General features: G+C 35.6%; 1 protein-coding gene and 1 non-coding gene across 4 annotated transcripts in view; one reads left to right on the top strand and one right to left on the bottom strand.

The window, feature by feature from the left end:
• Positions 1-12145, bottom strand: part of CTNNA3 (catenin alpha 3) — a 1799646-nt gene that overhangs the window by 771648 nt on the left and 1015853 nt on the right. The gene's annotated exons all lie outside the window — the stretch shown is intronic.
• On the top strand, positions 3420-3504 carry TRNAQ-UUG (transfer RNA glutamine (anticodon UUG)). Its single transcript has one exon. It is a non-coding gene; the product is annotated as a tRNA-Gln (tRNA).

A 12145-nucleotide genomic window follows, 5' to 3' on the forward strand; every position in this document is an offset into this window, starting at 1 on the left:
GAGAACACACATGAGACAGGGCAACTTCGGGCCTAGAAACCATGACCAATGCCTCTTAGATAAATTTCAAAAGGCTGGTAACTTTAAGCTAAACAGTCTATAAAATGATCTGTCAAACCATATTGAAAATTATGATGAAAACGAAATACTATACATAAAAAGTCCTAGAATATATTACTTTACTTTCAGATGAAAATTCTGCCTCAGATTGAACGTTCAAATGGTAAGGAGGTTATCAGGCAGTATGAATCCACATCGTTTTCTTGCTGATGTTTGTGCTGTGCTGGGACGGGATGGCTTTGATTTCTTTTAAATGTATATGATTCTAAATTGACTGTAGCAATGAAAAGATATGCCCTAGTATAAATTGTGCATTTTGCAAGCTACACCTTGTACTTTCGCACCTTACAAAATAAATATTATGAACCCTAAATGAACATTAGGAATATTATTTACCTAATTCTGTACTTGTGATCTAGAACACATCATTTTGTGCTGGAGCAGAAGCCATATATATACCTCAGGCTTGGAGAAAGTTATATAATGCCCTTTTATGGCATATGATGTAGCTTATTAATGGCATTCTTCATTTTGTTACTTTTATTTTTCTGCTTTATCATATTTATTATATTTTTAATAGTTTTATTGAGGTATAACTGGCATAAAATAAAATTTTCATATTTAAGGTATACAATTTGACACACAAAGTACATTATTTTATATTTATAATTTACATTTTTGATCCATATAGATTTTAGGAAGTCTTTTCAACTTCTGCAAAAATGCTGACTGGGATTTTGGATCAAACTGCATTAAATCTATAGGTTGGTCTGGGAAGAACAAACATTTTAACATTATTAAATCTTTAACCAATTAATATCTCAATCTATTTACGTTTTATTTAATTCCTCTTGACAATGTTTTATAGTTTTCTATGTATAGACCTTGCTAACTTGTCAGATTTAAATTTCATATTTTATATTATTTTTTCTTTAAGTTTTTATTTAAATTCAAATTAGTTAACATATAGTGTAGTATTAGTGTTAGGGGTAGAATTTAGTGATTCATCACTTGTATATAACACACAGTGCAAATATTTTTATATTATTATAAATGGTTTTATTGTTAAGTTTTCCTAATTTCCTTTGATAGTATAAATACAACTGATTTTTGTATATTGGTCTTGTATCCTGAAACCTTGCGAAACTGTCTTTAGTTGTAATATGTAATACTAATAGATTTTATCATATTTTCCATATATATATGTTTATGTCATTTACAAAGCTTTACTTCTTCCTTTCCAATCCAGAGGTGTTGTCATTCTTTTCCTTGCTGTATTTCATTAGGTAGAACCCCTGGTATAATGTTGAATAAAAGTGGTAAGAATGAGATCCTTGCCTTGTTTTCTTTCTTAGAAAGCATCCAGTCTTTCAGCATTAATGTTTGCTGTAGGCTTTTCATGGATGCGTCTTATCCGGTTGAAGACGTTTCTTTCCATGCCTAGTTTTCTGATAGTTTTTATCAAAGATGGATGTTGAATTTAGTCTTCATGTTTTTTTTTTCTTTTGAGATGATCGTATACATTTTTTTCTTTTATAGTTTTTTAATATGGTGAACTTACACTGAATGTTTTCATATAAACCAACATTGTATTCTTAAAATAAATTTTGTCATATTGTATTAGCCTTTTTAGATACTTTTGGGTTAGCCTATATTTAAAAAAAATAAATGTGTAGGGAACATGGGGAGATGGCAGGGTAAGAGGATCCTCACTTCATCCTATGGATACACCTAGATAAAAACCACATCAGTGCAACTAACCCAGACAATGAACCAAAGACTGGCAGAACAGACTCTCCACAGTTAATCATAGAGAAGAGGTCACACTGAAAATAGTAGGAAGGCCAGAGTTCTGGTCAGGAAGCAAACTAACTGAAGAGACTAACCATAAATGGGAGGGACACCACAAACATGGAGGAGGGAGATGAATGGAACCCACATCAAGCACCCCAGAAATAAAGGAAAGGCAACAGGAAGAGGAATCTCCATAACATTTGGCTTTGAAAGCCAGAAGGGCTTACCTTCATGAGTTTTTACAATCAGTGGGACTTAATACTAGGAACTTTAGAAATCAGAAGCTAGCTCTGGGAGAGCCAGAAGGCAATAAGAAACTTAGTCCCCACCCTTAAAGAGACAGCATAAAAAGCTACCTCTTTAAGATACAGCATAGAAGCAGCAATTTGAAAAGTGCCTAGGGTATACAGGAAGGAGATTTATTTACTAATCTCAGAACATGTGATGAAGGGGCAGGGATCTTTAGGAGACTTCTCCAAGAACAAAAAACTGGAGGGTACCATTTCTCTCCTCAGCTTAGATACCTGGATACTTGTGGAAAACAGCTTAAACACTTTCAAGATAGCTTGTTAACACTGAACACCATGCCTCTGCATTCTCCTGTAGACTCGCCCCATCCAACCCATCCACTCATTCAGAGTCCCTCCAAAGCATCTCTGGCCATATCTCATCCTGCAAGTAGCCCCAAACGGTGACCAGAACTACTCCAAACTGACTCTTGTCTTGGGGAGACAGGAAAATAATGACATACACCAGTGTGCTTGTAGTCCCAGAAGTGGGCTGAGGGCAGACATCTGATGTGACTGCTAGCCCCACCCATTAACAAAAACATCACAGAGGGAAGCCCAAGGAGAGAGCCTATAGTTCAGGGCCACTGCAACCATCAAAAACATACTGTGAACAGACATCTGGTCTGACTACAGGCCCCACCCACCAACAAAATCCTCAGAGGAAAACACAGGGAAAGTGCTCCATAGTCCTGGCAAACAAGCTGAGGGCAAGCATCTTTTCTGACTCAACTACAAGCCCAAGGTGACTCTCACTGGCTTCTTAACAAAACAAGGACCAAACATTGCCCACAACAGGAGAGAGGACCACTGCACCCCACAGAACTGAAGGCAAATGTGGCTCAACCACAACAATAGGACACACAACACACATGAGAGACACCCTAAAGTGCCTGGTTCTGATGAACAGGGGACATTGCGCTACAGGGAACCAGAGGAGTTTTTCATAAGGCCACTACTTTCAAGATAAGGAGACATAGCTGACTTTCCTAATACATAGAAACAAACACAGAGAGTTGCACAAAATGAGAAGACAAAGAAATATGTCCCAAATAAATTAACAGAACAAAAACCACAGCAAGAGAGCTAAATGAAACAGAGATAAGCACTATTTCTGATAGAGAATTCAAAGTAATGGTCATAAAGTTACTTACTGGACTTGGAAAAAGTTTGGAGGATCTCAGTGAGATATTTAACAAAGAAACAGAAATGTAAAAGAGAACCAATCAGAGGTGAATAGCTCAAGAAGTGAAATTAAAAATACACTAGAGGAGGAGTGCCTGGGTGGCTCAGTTGGTTGGGCATCTGACTTTGGCTCAGGTCATGATCTCATGGTTCGTGAGTTCGAGCCTCACGTCAGGCTCTGTGCTGACAGCTCAGCCTGGAGCCTGTTTCAGATTCTGTGTCTCCCTCTTTCTCTGTCCCTTCCCTGCTCATGCTTTGTCTCTGTCTCTCTCAAAAATAAACAAACATTTTGGGGCGCCTGGGTGGCTCAGTCGTTTCAGCATCCGACTTCAGCTCGGTTCATGATCTCACAGTTCATAAGTTTGAACCCACGTTGGGCTCTGTGCTGACAGCTCAGAGCCTGGAGCCTGCTTCATATTCTGTGTCTCCCTCTTTCTCTGCTCCTACCCGCTCATGCTCTGTCTCTCTCTCTCCTTCAAAAATAAATAAAAACATTAAAAAATAATAAATAAATAAATAAATAAATAAATAAACATTTAAAAAATATACTAGGGGAAATCAATAGTAGACTACAGAAAGCAGAAGAACAGACGAGTGAGCTGTAAAACACAGTAATAGGAAAAAACCAAGATAAACAAGAAAAAGAAAAAAAGAATAATTAAAAATGAGAATAAGTTAAGGGAACTCAGTGACATCATGAAGCATAATAACATTTACCTTATAGGAATCCCAGAAGGAAAAGAGAGAGAAAAGGGAGCTGAAATTTTATTTGAAAAAAAATGATAGCGAAAAACTCCTCTAATCTAAACAAGGAAACAGACACCCAGATCCAGGAGGCACAGAGACCCACCAAGAAAATCTACACAAGGAGGTCCATACCAAGCTACATAATAATTAAAATGGCAAAAACGAGTGATAAGAAATAATCTTAAAAGCAGTTATGTAAAAGAAAACAATTACGTACAAGGAAAAACCCAAAGGCTATCAGCTGATTTTTCAGCAAAAACATTGCAGGCCAAAAAGGATGAGCATGCTATACCCAAAGTGCTAAAACAGAAAAAAATAAACAAAAATATCGGCCAAGAATACTCTATCCAGCAAGGCTGTCATTCAGAATAGAAGGAAAGATAAGAGTTTCCAAGACAAACAAAAGTGAAAAGAATTAATGACCACTAAACTAGCCCTACAAAATATTTAAGGGGACTCTGAGTAGAAAAGAAAGACCATAAGTAAGAGTAAGAAAAGTAGGTAGCACAAAGCAGTAAAAATAAATATATCTGTAAAAACCAAAGGGCTGACAAAATAAAAGGATGTAAAGTATGACACCATACTGGGTGAGGGGTAGGAATAAAGACTGAGTTCAAACTTAAGTGACCATCACCTTAATATAGACTGCTATATACAGAAGATGTTATACACAAACCTAATGATAACCACAAATCAAAAACCAGTAATAGATATGCAAAGAACAAAGAGAAGGAATCCAAGTATATCACTAGGAAAGCCTACTAATTGTGAGAGAAAAGGGCAAGGGATGAAAAAGAAAACTATAAAAACGACCATAAAACAAGTAACATAATGGCAATAAATACAGACATCAAGAACGACTTTGAATGTAAATGGTCTACATGCACTAATCAAAAGACATAGAGTGATGGAATGGATAAAAAAGAAGAAAGAGAGGAAGAAGAAAGAAGAAGAAGAAGAAGAAGAAGAAGAAGAAGAAGAAGAAGACGACAAAGAAGAAGACCCATATACATGTTTCCTACAAGAGACTCATTTCAGGCCTAAAGACACATGCAGATTGAAAATGAAGGGATGGAGAAACATTTATCATGCAGATGAAGGTCATTAAGAAAGACAAGGTAACAATATTTATATTAGACAGAATAGATTAAAACAAACAAAGAAGGACACTATATAATCATAAATATAACAATCCAACAAGAAGATGCAGCAATTGTAAATATTTATGCATCCAACATGGGAGTATTCAAATATATAAATACATAATAATTAAAATACATAAAACAGTTAATAACAAACATAAAGGAAGTAAGCAGCAGTAATACAGTTATATTCAGGGACTTTAACATCCCACTTACATACGTGGACAGATCATTCAAACAGGAAATCAACAAGGAAACACTGGCTTTGAATGGCACACTGGAACAGATTGATCTAATACATATATTAGAACATTCTGTCCTAAAACAACAGTATACACATTCTTTTCAAGTGCACATGGGACATTGTCTAGAATAGATCAAATAATTAGGCCACAAAACAAGTCTCAACCAATTCAAAAAAATCAAAGTCATGCCATGCATCTTTTCTGGCAACAATGCTATAAAACTAGAAATCAACCACAAGAAGAAAAATCTGGAAAGAGCATAAATATATGGAGGTTAAAAAAAATCCTACTAAACAATAAATGAGCCAACCAAGAAATCAAAGAATACAGAGAGGAAAAGAAAATGAAAACAAAATGGTCCAAAATCTTTGGGATGCAGCAAAAGTGGTCCTAAGAGAGAAATTTATAGTAATACAGGTTTACCTCAAGAAGCAAGAAAAATCTCAAATAAACAACCTAACCTTATACCTAAAGGCGCTAGAAAAAAGAAGAACAAACAAAGCCCAAAGCCAGTAGAAGGGAGGAAATAATAAAGATTATAGCAGACATAAATGAAATAGAGGACAGAAAAAAATACCAAGGATTATAAGAGAATATTATGAAAAAGTATATCCAGGTAAATTGGGGAACCTAGAAAAAAAAGATGGATAAATTCCTAGAAACATACAATCTTTCAAAAATGAGGAAGAAATAGAAAATTTGAACAGACCAAGTACTAACAATGAAATTGAATCAGTAATAACATAAACAAACTAAAGTCCAGGACCAGACAACTTCACAAGTCAAATATACCAAACATTTAAAGAAGTGTTAATAACAATTTTTCTCAAATTATTCCAAAAAATAGAAGAGGAAGGAAATTCATAATATGAGGCCAACTTACCTGATACCGAAACCAGAAAAAGACACAATAGCAACAAAAAAAATAGAACTACAAGCCAATATCTCTGATGGACATAAATGCAAAAATCCTCAAGCACCTATTAGTAAACCAAATGTAACAATACATTAAAAATATCATTCACCATTGGATTTATTCAAGGGATGAAAACTTGGAAATCAATCAATATGATATGTCACATTCACAAGAGAAAGGATAAAAACCACACAATTACTTCAATAGACCCAAAAAAGCATTCGACAAAGCACAACATAAATTGATCATAAAAACTCTCAACAAACTAGGTTTAGAGGAAACATACCTCAACATAATAAAGGCCATGTGTGGAAAACACAAAGCTAATGTCATATTCAATGGTGAAAACTAAACTTTTCCTCTAAGCTCAAGAACAAGACAAGAATGTCCCCTCTCCCCACTTTTTTACAACATAGAACTGGAAATCCTAGCCACAGCAGTCAGACAATAAAAAAGAAATAAAAGACATCCAAATTGGTAAGAAAGAAGTAAAATTTTCACTATTTGCAGATACTATATACAGAAAACCCTAAAGACTCCTCCAAAAGACACTAGAACAAATAAACGAGTTCAGTAAAGCCGTCAATACAAAATCAATGTACAAAAATCAATTGCATTTCTATACACTACTAATGAAGTGGCAGAAAGAGAAATTAAGAAAAAATCCTGTTTACAATTGTACCAAAAAGAATCAGATACCTAGGAATAAACTTCACCACGGAGGTGAAAGACCTGTGCTCTGAAAACTATAAAAACATTGATGAAAGAAATTAAAGATGATACAAATGGAAAGATATTTCATCTTCATGGATTGAGAGAACGAATATTGTTAAAATGTCCATACCACCTAGAGCAATTCACATACTACCAAATGTAATCCCTATTAAATCTACACACTACTTAATGCAATCCCTATCAAAATACAACAGCATTTTTCACAGAACTAGAATAAAAAAAAAAAAAATCCTAAAATTTGTATGGGAACATAAAAGACCTGAAAGGTGAAAGCAATCTTGAAAAAGAAGAACAAAACTGAAGGTACCATAATTCCAGATTTCAAAATATAGTACAAATCTGTAGTAATCAAAACAGTATGGTACCTGCACAAAAATAGACACCTAGATCAATGGAACAAAACAGATAGCCCAGATATAAACCCATAATTGTATGGTCAGTTAATCTATGACAAAGGAAGCAAAAATCAACAATGGAAAAATTATTTTCAACAAACGGTGCTGGGAAAATTGGACAGCAACATGCAAAAGAATGAAACAGACCACTTTCTTATACCATACATAAAAATAAACTCAAAATGGATTAAAGACCTAAATGTGAGACCTGAAACCATAAAAACTCTAGAAGAGAAAGCAAGCAGTAACTTCTTTGACATCAGCCATAGTAACTGTTTTCTAGCAAAAGGGAAACAAAAGCAAAAATAAACCATTGTGACTACATCATAATAAAAAATTCTGCACAGTGAAGGAAACAATGAACAAAACTAAAAGGCAGGCACCTGGGTGGCTCAGTCATTAAGCATCTGACTTAGGCTCTGGTCATGATCTCACAGTTTACAAGTTCAAGTCCCTCTTCAGGTAAGCTTGAGCCCCACTTTGGGTAAAACACGAACTTCACTTTGGGTGAGCCCCACTTTTTCTTTCTCTCTCTCTCTCTCTCTCTGCCCACCCCCACTCACTCATGCCCTCACTCACTCAAAAAAAAAAAAAAAAAAAAACCTAAATTAAAAGGCAACCTACAGAATGGGAAAAGATACTTGCAAATGATCCATCCACAAATGGGTTAGTAGTGCAAAATATATAAGAACTTATACAACTCAACACCCAAAAAAGCAAAAAATCCAATTAAGAAATGGGCAGTAGACATGAACATATATTTCTATAAAGAAGGCATACAGACAGCCAACAGACACGTGAAAAGATGTTCATCATCAGTTACCGTCAGGGAAATGCAAATCAAAACCACAATGAGATTTCACCTTACACCTGTCAGAATGGCTAAACTCAACAACACAGGAAACAAAAGGGATTTGTGAAGATGTGAAGAGAAAGGAACCTTCTTGCACTGTTGGTGGGAATGAAAACTAGTGCAGCCACTCTGGAAAACAGTATGGAGGTTGCTCAAAAAGTTAAAATCAGAACTACCCTATGATCCAGCAACTGCACTAGTGGATATTTACCCAAAAAATACAAGAACACTAATTCAAAGGTATACATTTATCCCTATGTTTATTGCAGCATTATTTACAACAGTCAGGATATGGAGCAACCCAAGGGTCCATCAATTAATGGATGTATAAAAAGATGTGATACACACACACAGACACGCACACACACACACAAACACACACACACACACACACACACAGGAATATTATTTAGCCACAAAAAGAATGAAATCTTGCCATTTGCAACAACATGGATGGCACTTGAGAGTATAATGCTAAGTGAAATAAGTCAGTCAAAGAAAGACAAACACCATGATTTCACTCACATCTGGAATTTAAGAAACAAAACAAGCAAAGGGAAGATAAAGCAAAGGGAAGAGAGAGAAATGAAGAAACAGACTCTTAATTATGGAGAACAAACTGATGATTACTAGTGGGGAGGGGGAAAGGGGGTGGGTTAAAATATTGATGGGTATTAACAAGTACACTAAACATGATGAGTACCGGGTGATGTATGGAATTGTTGAATCACTATATTGTACACCTGAAATTAATATAACACTATATGTTAACTGCTGCAATTAAAATAACAACTTAAAAAATATATGCATTTTGTGTTGGTGTTAACCAACTACACAACTACTGTGGATATAGACAATAAGTACAGGCAACACTCCCCAGGGTTTCATTTTTTATATCCACAGAAAAAAATTTATAGCAAGCTGGACTTAAAGGCAGTTAAACCTTCTCAAAATGTTATCATTTTTTATTTACCCAGGGCAAAGTGTTTCAGTTTATTCAATCTTAATCGGTAAGGAATTTCAACTAATTTTCACCTTGTTATAATGTCAGTCACATAACCAGGTCTTGATAGTTTTTTGTTTTCTGAGGAACTATAAAACGTAGAAATAAATTTTACAGAAACGATATAATCCCAAGCATAGACTGACAATGATATTGCCACTAACTGGATAACATAGTCAGTAGTATTGAACATTAACTCTAGCGAGACTATTTTCTGGGGGCACGGTATGCAAAGCCTAAGACTGTAAAATATACAAAGGTGTTTTAGTTTGCTATGGCTGCATATCAAAATGCCACAGAGTGAGTGGGTTAAATAACAGAAATTTTCTCAGTTCTTGGAGCTAGAACTGAGGATCAAGTTGTCAGCAGATTTAATTTCTTCTGAAGCCTCTCTCATTGGCTTGCAAATGGGAGCCTTCTCACTTTGTCTTCACATGACCTTTCTTCTATGTGTGCACAATCTTGGTGTCCTTATATGTCCACATTTTCTCTTCTTATAAAGATACGAGGCATATTGGATACAGCCCACTCTAACAGCCTCATTTTAACTTAATCATCTCTTTAAAGGTCTTCTATCCAAATAGTCACATTCTGAGTTACTAAGGATTAGGGCTTCAACATGAATTTAGAAAGGCAATTCAGCTCATAACAAGAGGCCAGAGAGCTATAGGAAAATTCTGGGAAAGATAAAGTTCTCTCAAATGTTATTTTTACTGAGTATCACTGAATTTGGAGCCAGAAGATGGGTAAAGCTACCCAAGCAATGAAGAAATCTATCTTAAAGTTTCCCTAATTACTGCCAGTGTCTTCTTCCTTAACCAGGGAATTCATTAGTCCCATGACAATGAATTACATTCATATGGAGAGTTGCTCATCATTTGGTGGAATGATACTTTGGAAATATTAATTAATGTGTTTTTGGGTTTTTTCTTTTCTTTTTTTTTTTTTACCTCTGATATTTTCTTTCTACCCCAACTTCATCTAGCTTTGATTCTATATTTACTACCTCAGGGAAGTGATGTACAGTAGAAAGTAATGGCTCTTAAGTGTCATAAAGTCTACACCCAGTGGGGATCAGAAAGGATCTGGCACAAGTGCTTCCGCATGCCCCATTTCCTCCAGGTCAAACACAAAAGGATAAACAACAGTTACGGAGACATTACATGAACTTGAGGAAGACTATACGGAAATAAGAAGATCCAGGGTACCTTGGCTAGGCTCTGTGCATCTTCAGATGGACCTACAACCGTTCACAGAATTTCCTATGCCTCAGTGTGGCACGGGAACATAATTCCCATCTGCCAATGGGGCCTTGACATAGCTGACACAGGTCTCTGAGGGCATGAGAAAGTACTGATTCAGCTGCAACTTGCATGGTTAAGAGCTAGATAGAATGGGTCTCAGCAAATACGAGATAAAAAGGGAGACCAGAGATCCTTAACCCTTTGGAAACTCCCAGAAATTAGTTGGAACACTGAGGGGAATCTGAGAGAATCCCCAAAAACCTAAGGTTTAATTTTTGCCATTCAGATTCAAAATTAAGAGTATTTAGGAATCAGGAGCACCTGGGTGGCTCGGTCAATTAAGTATCCAACTCTTGATTTCGGCTCAGTTGATCTCACAGTTTGTGGGATCAAGCCCTGCATTGGGCTTCTGTGCTGATAGCATGGAGCCTGCTTAGGATTCTGTCCCTTCTTCTCTCTCTGCCCCTCCCTGCTTGTAGTCTCTCTAAATAAATAAATAAATAAACAAACTAACGAGCTTTCTTAAAAAACGTATTTAGGAATCAATGACATTGCAATAGCAATGCAATGGAATGATGGTAGCTATATTTGTGGTGAATGCAGCATAATATATACACTTGTCAAGTCACTAAGCTGTACACGTGAAACTAATGTAACATTGTGTGTCAACTATACTCAAATTAAAAAAAAATATTTAGGAAAAAGCTAATTTCTTGAATGCCTGAATTTATGACTGCCTTATGTGAACAAATACTTGTTCCCTCCTCACTACTTCTCCAGTCACTTATAGTGCCTACAAAAGCATGGATTATACCAAAGTTATTGTTGCCTATTACAAAAAAGAATTGAAATTAGATCAATTAGTAAATATGTCCTCATGTGTAGGCAACACACAGTCATTTCAGTGTCCAATTTTTAAGGCTTCCTGAGCTGGTAAAATATGGCTTCATATGTGTTAACAGTTTGAAATGTATTCATATGTATTTACAGCTTGAAAATGTATCAATAGTCATGGCTGATTAGAAGCCTCACCAAAATTTTCTTTAATAACCAACTCAGAACCTTAACATGTAAAATTTCACTGTTCTACTAAAAGAAGAAAAATCCAATTATGATATTTGAAATGCCAACTATTAGAAATTAAGAAGAGAGTTAATAACACAGTATGCTGCTCTCTCCCTCAATAAAGCAGTTATAAAAATAAACCCATATGTCCATCCTCTGAGATTAAGATAAATTGTAGAAACATAGAATGTTGGAGTTAGAAAGGTTCTTAGAAACCATCTGGTCAAATATTCTCATTAACAGTTATGAGAATCAAGCTTCAGAAACATTAAAAGATTTGTTTAGGTCAATGGCAGTAATTGGCAGGTCCACCCTGAAAGATCTCTCTGCATTCCACTTCTTTTTCTGCATTCCTTCTCAAAGTCAGAACAGAACCACTTCCTCAAGGTTTTCTTACTCTTCTACAAGGGCAGTTACATTACTGACACTGATTTAAGCTATTTAAAACTATTTACAGTAGCAAATTTAAAAAAG

This window comes from Panthera pardus, unplaced genomic scaffold (assembly GCF_024362965.1).
Source record: "Panthera pardus isolate Hobbes unplaced genomic scaffold, ASM2436296v1 HiC_scaffold_22, whole genome shotgun sequence".
NCBI classification, from domain to species: domain Eukaryota; kingdom Metazoa; phylum Chordata; class Mammalia; order Carnivora; family Felidae; genus Panthera; species Panthera pardus.